Source organism: Nicotiana tabacum, chromosome 1 (assembly GCF_000715075.1).
Source record: "Nicotiana tabacum cultivar K326 chromosome 1, ASM71507v2, whole genome shotgun sequence".
In the NCBI taxonomy this organism is placed as follows: domain Eukaryota; kingdom Viridiplantae; phylum Streptophyta; class Magnoliopsida; order Solanales; family Solanaceae; genus Nicotiana; species Nicotiana tabacum.
This window is the reverse complement of record NC_134080.1, coordinates 67896768-67903313: the sequence shown is the minus strand read 5'-3', so window position 1 is coordinate 67903313 and position 6546 is coordinate 67896768.

Below are 6546 nucleotides of genomic sequence, written 5' to 3'. Positions count from 1 at the left end.
TGGAAGAGAATGGAAGGTGAGAAATTTGGCTATAAGGCTTATCGGTATTGGTAGAAAGGCTAAATTATAGTTGAGATGGTGAATTCATGCTTTTGTGGATTGGGGTGACCTGGGGTTACCCGTGGGTGTATGTTGGAAGTGTGCATTCAGTGGTTTGATGACTTCGAGGCAATTCTTGGCACGTTCTTGTTTAAAAGGAGGAGGATGTAACGACCCAATCGGTCATTTCAAGAATTTAAGCTTCGTTCGGTGGAGTAAGGTCTTGAATAGCTTCATATTATGTGTATCAACTTGCGTGCATGGTTGAATTCAGTTACCGAATGATTCAGAATCGAATTGGGAGAAGGATTCTAGTTTTTGAAACTTAAGTGGTGAGAATTTAACCGGAATTTGACTTTTGAGTAAACGGCTCCGGAATGGGGTTTTGGATGATCTCAATAGCTTTGTATGGTGATTTTGGACTTAGGCGTGCATCCGGATTTGGATTTGGAGGTAATTTGGAACATTTCGGTGAAAGTTGGAAAAGTTGAAGTTTGGAAAATGGAGAAGTTTAACAAAGAGTTGACTATTGTGATAATGGGGTCGGAATACGGTTCTGAGAGTTCAAACAGCTCCGTTATGTCATTTTGGACTTGTCTGCAAAATTTGGCGTCATTCTGGGTTGATTTAATAGGTTTCGACACGCGTTATAGAAGTTGGAAGATTTGGAAGTTCATAAGTTCGATTCTTGGCGCGATTTGCATTTTTAGTATTGTTTGATATGATTCGAGACCACATGTGAGTCCGTGTTAGGTTATAGAACTTTTTTATGGGTTTAGACGGGGGCCTCGGGTGTGTTCCGGGTGGGCTACGGCTCAATTTCTCCTATTTTTTAACCGTTGTTATGTTTTTCTGGTGTTCTTCTTCGCGATCGTGAAGCTCCTTCTGTGATCGCGAAGTGTCTCTGCCGACCACCGCAAAATCCTTCTTCGTATCCGCGTTTAAACTCTTGCATTCGCTAAGGTCTGCTTTTCCCCTTTATCGCGTTCGCTATTACCGGCCCGCATTCGTGAAGCTCTTCCTGGCAGCCTCATATTTCTACTTCGCATTCGCATTCGCCGTCTCGCATTCGCGTAGGTTCCATTTCTTCTTCTTCGCGTTCGCACTCCTTCCCTCATGTTCGCGAAGGGTTTTCTGGACAGCCTTAGTTTCCTTCTTTGCGAACGCGAGCCTTTCTCCGCTTTTGCGATGCTTTCAGACCTGGGAAGAATATAAGTTTTCCAAATCGAGGGTGAGGCCATTTTCATCATATTTGGACTTGTAAAGCTCGGTTTTGAGCGATTCTTTGTGGGTTTTTCTAGCAAATCGATTGGATAAGTGTTCTTCACCTAGTGTTTAATATATTCCATGATTTTATTTTCATTTTATCATTTAATTTGTATTTTGAGTTGAGGAAAATGTTGTTTTTTTAAGAAAGTTTTTCATTTTGAAAAATCACGATTGAGGGACAAAATGGTATCGGAATTTGATAATTTTAGTATGGTTGAACTCATATCGGAATGGGTGTTCGAGTTTTGTGAAAATTGTCAGCTTTCGAGGTGCAGGCCCAGGGGGTCGACTTTTGGAACGATTTTTAGATTTCGATAAAGATTGAGGCTTTATGATTCAGAATAGTTTCTTATGAGTTTTATTTGTGCTTTAAAGTTATTTTTGTTAGATTTGAGCCGTCCAGGGGTCATTTCACCCCAGATGTTCATTTTTGAGTATCAGTTTGTCTTCCTTGAGGTAAGTATCTTGCCTAACCTTGTGTGGGGGATTTTCCCTTAGGATTCGAGTCTTGTATGTTGATTGTAGTCCGTATACGCGAGGTGACGAGTGCGTGCTCGGACTTATTTGTGGAAAGTTGGCCTTTTAAGGTTTTTAGGTCCTTATATTCACTGAGTATGAAGTTGTTCTTGATATGATTGAGTTCCTATTTTCTAGTTTCACCTCTACATAATTTAATTATAATTAATTGTTTTAGGATTCACTCTTATTACCAATTCGACTCATATTTGACTTAACTGAAGATTTTACCCCTTCTATTGTCGTGCTATCTTTTCATAACTGCTTATCTTTATTTGATATTATTATTATCTCATCGTATAATTTTTTAGTCTTAATTGAGGTTATGATTATCTTTTCTTTGCTTATCCTTAATTGAATTTGACTCGTGATAGCTTCCTAGTTGTTGAATTGTATATTGTGGATCATTGCTACATATTAGTTTTTCCTTGTTAAGTTGTCCTATTTACGCCTAGCATTCTTTACTATGGTTATTCCTTGTGAATTAGTTCTACCGTTTCCTTGTGATTTAAAGTTCTTGAGTTGATTTAGTTGCCGCACTTTGTAATATTATCATTGTTATTGTTGTACTAGTTGTAGGACGCACGAGGTTTCTGCCGTGCGGTAGTTAACATTGTGATGCACGAGGTTTCTGTCGTGCTATTATAACTATTGATATTTGCACATGCGGCGTGACAAGGAGGGATATATATATGTGTGTGTGTGTGTGGATTCTGCATGTGGCGAGACAAGGTGGGAACATTATTATGCACATGTGGCGAGACAAGACGGGCTTTCACTTTACTATTTCACACGTGGCGAGACAAGGTGGGCTATGTCAGGGATTGATTGTGATGATTTGTGATGGCCTGGGGGCATTCTTTTGTTGATATTTGTGCAGTAGTACATCTACCAGTGTGAGCTTTATATTTTGAAGGTTGTGAGAAAATATTCTACGTGTTGTCTGTTCTTTTTCTTATGCTTACTAGCTGGAATGAACTATGTTAGGATACTTGCACAAGCATACACGTAGTTATGCACTCTTATCGGTTAAGAGTTTTTCCTTAATACTATTGAGTATAGATGCACACCCTTGTTTACTTGCCTTCTATGTGAGAATGGCTCTATTGGCACGTGTGTCGTCAGTGCAGTTATGAGGTGTTATGAGGGCATAGGATGCCAAGTGTTAGGGTTCAGGTATTGAGACCCGTGAGTTGTGATTTGTCCGAAGTTCGGTACCTCGCTGAGTTTGTTGACTAAAACCTAATGTAAAAGAAGTTGTAGTTGCTGAGTTATTACTTGTCCTTGTTGTATATGTGATTCCGGATTTAGGTTGTGTTCCATTCACTCTTCTGTGTTGTTTTTATGGTATTCCGCTGACACTTGTTGTTTCCTTTCTTATTGAAATTACTGTATTGTTAACCATATTGCGTAGGCTTTAAGTAGATATCATATTCTTCTGTTCCTATACTTATATTTGTTCAGTTTATTACACCAGTAGGTGTCTCGACTATTCCTCGTCACTACTCCACCGAGGTTAGTCTTGATACTTACTAGGCACCGTTGTGGTGTGCTCATACTACACTTATGTACATTTTGTTGTACAGATCCAGGTATTGATCGTTAGTAGCCGAGCGGATTCTTGCCGAGAAGACTCAAGGTAAACCTGTTTCCTATGTTGTATTCACACTGTTTTTACTTATTTCCAAAAAATTGTATTTTGAAGTTGTAGAAAACTTTGTAGAGCTTATGACTTGTACCACCGGTTTTGGGAATTGCAAATTTTATAGAGATTTCTATTTCAAAGACTGTTAGTTATTATTTAAATATTATTGTTGTTACGTTAAATGTTAGGCTTACTTAGATCTAAGACTAGGTGCCATCAGGATACCCAACGGAGGGAAATTTGGGTCGTGATAGAGGTTTACGGACGCGGACAAATATACCTTGAAGTCTGCAAAATCTCGCTGCTCACTCAAAATGAGGCTGATAAGTAGTACCTGGATCTGCACATAAAATATATGCAGAAGAGTAACATGCGTACACCACAATAGTACCCAATAAGTGCCAAGTCTAACCTCGGTCGAGTAGTGACGAGGTCAAATCAGGGCCCTACTGGTATAAGATGAATAAGGTAGAGAAATATAGCAGTGTAATAAGAGATTGGAAATTTAACAAAGAGAACACCACAGAAAAATAGCAGTACATCAAACAGGGGTAAACAACAGGGGATCTCCCGAGATACCATCCAGTAGTGCCAAAAATAAATATGCAAGGAGATCTCCCGAGGTACCGCCTTGTAGTCTCAATAGTAAATGTGTAGGAAAATCTCCCGAGGTACCGCCTCGTAGTCTCAAAATTAAATGTACAGGGGGATCTCCCAAGATACCGCCTCAAAGTCCCAAAGTAAACACACAGCTCAAAACTGACAAAATTGACAATTAACGGCAAGAATTCTACAGTTAAGACTGATATAGATCAAGGAAAAATAGAAAATCATCTAAGCATGTTGCACAGAGTTCAAATAAGCATTTAGAACATGTAGACATGTGATATTAGGCTAAACAGGATAACTACACATGCTGGTATAACTCAATTTAGATGAAACAGGTTGTTACTCAGTAAAAACGGGATTTTTCAACAATTAGTCCGTGTACGCACTCGTCACCTCACGTACACGGTACTCACATATCACAGAAGTGTCACAATAGTATCAAATCCTAAGGGGATTTCCTCCACATAAGGTTAGACAAGCCACTTACCTCGAACCAAGCTCAATCAACCAGTAAGAATAGCTTTTCCACGATTTTCCCAGTCTAAATAGCCCAAATCTAGCCAAAAGTAATTACATACCATAAATATAACTATAAGAAACTAATCTAATTAATGTAATCAAGGCTTTAACAAGAAATTAGAAAATTGCCCCAAAAAGTCGACCTGATCCCACATCTCGAATCGGGTAAAAGTCATAAAATACGAGCACTCATTCACTCACGAGTTCACTCGTACCAAAATTACTCAAATCTGATATCAAAATCCCAATCAAAACTCAAAATTTTGGTTGAAGAACTTTCCAACTTTCCCCCCAATTTTCTCAACCTAATTCCTTAATTAAATGATAAAATTAACTATAGATTAGTGGAATATAACCATAAATAAGTTAATAATTGTTACCCAATAGCTTCCTCTAAAAATACTTCAAATAATCATCCAAAACCGAGCTCTCAAAGTCCCAAAATGAAAAATGGGATAAAACCCTCGAACTTAGCCTTTTCTGCCTAGTGATCTCGCACATGTGGACACTTAGTCGCACTTACAGTACCGTAATTGCGGAAATTCCATCGCAGGTGCGGACTTGAATTAAGTTCCGTGGTTCGCTTCTGCGATCAAAGGCCGCACCTGCGAGTGCGCGCCTGCTAACCCTTGTCTGTTTCTGCGATCGTTCCGCTGCAAGAGTGGCTCCGCTTCTGCGAGTCCTCACATCGCACCTACGAACACTGGCCATCCTCATCGACCCCGCATCTACTGTCCTCTTCTCACACGTGCAAGTTCGCACCTGCGGCCAACCCCATTGCAGGTGCCATTACACCAGAAGCTTGAAAGCTTCAGCAGTTCCTTCAACTTCCAATTCGATCTGTTGACCATCCAAAATCAACCTAAGGCCCCTGAAACCTCAACCAAATATACCAACAAGTCCTGAAATACGATACGGACTTAGTAAATCCCTCAAATCACATAAAACAACAACAAAAATGCGAATCACACTCCAATTCAACCTTAATGAAATTGAAGCTTCAAACGTCTACAACCGATGTCGAAACCTATCAAATCACATCCAATTGACCCCAAATTTTGCACACAAGTCATAATTCACATTATGGACCTACTCCAACTTCCGAAATCAAAATCCGACCCCGATATCAAAAAGTCCGCTTCCAGTCAAACTTCCCAAAACTTTACCTTTCACCATTTCAAGCCTAGTTTAGCTAAATACCTCCAATTCACAATCTGGACATGCTCCTAAGTCCAAAATCAACCTATGGAGCTAACGGAATCGACGAAACTCCATTCCCAATTTGTCTTCACACGGTTCCAACTACGGTAAAAATCCTAGAACTTAAGCTTCTGTTTTAGGGACTAAGTGTCCCAAATCACTCTGAAACCCAAAACATAACCTCCTGGCAAGTCACATAAGCAGAAAGAGTTACGGGGAAAGAAGTAAATAGGGTATCGGGGCTATTACTCTCAAAAAGATCGGCCGAGTCGTTACATCCTCCCCCTCTTAAAACAATTGTTCGTCCTCGAACGAGCACAGCGACATACCTGAAACTGTGAAAAGATGAGGATAACGGCTGCGCATATCATGCTCAGTCTTCCAAGTCGCCTCATCGACCGACCGTCCCCTCCACTGAGCCTTCACTAAAGCAATGTTCTTTGACCTCAACTTTCGAACCTGCCTATCCAAAATAGCCACAAGCTCCTCAACATAAGATAAATCCATGTCCAATTGGACAGAGCTGAAATCTAACACATGAGATGGATCATTTGATACTTCCAGTGCATAGAAACATGGAATACTGTATGAACTCCTGCTAGACTGGGAGGTAAGGCAAACTCATAAGCAACCTCCCCAACTCGCCATAACATCTCGAATGGGCCAATAAACCTTGGGCTCAGCTTGCCCTTATTTTCGAACCTCATAACGCCCTTCATGGGAGAAACCCAGAGCAAGACCTACTCTCC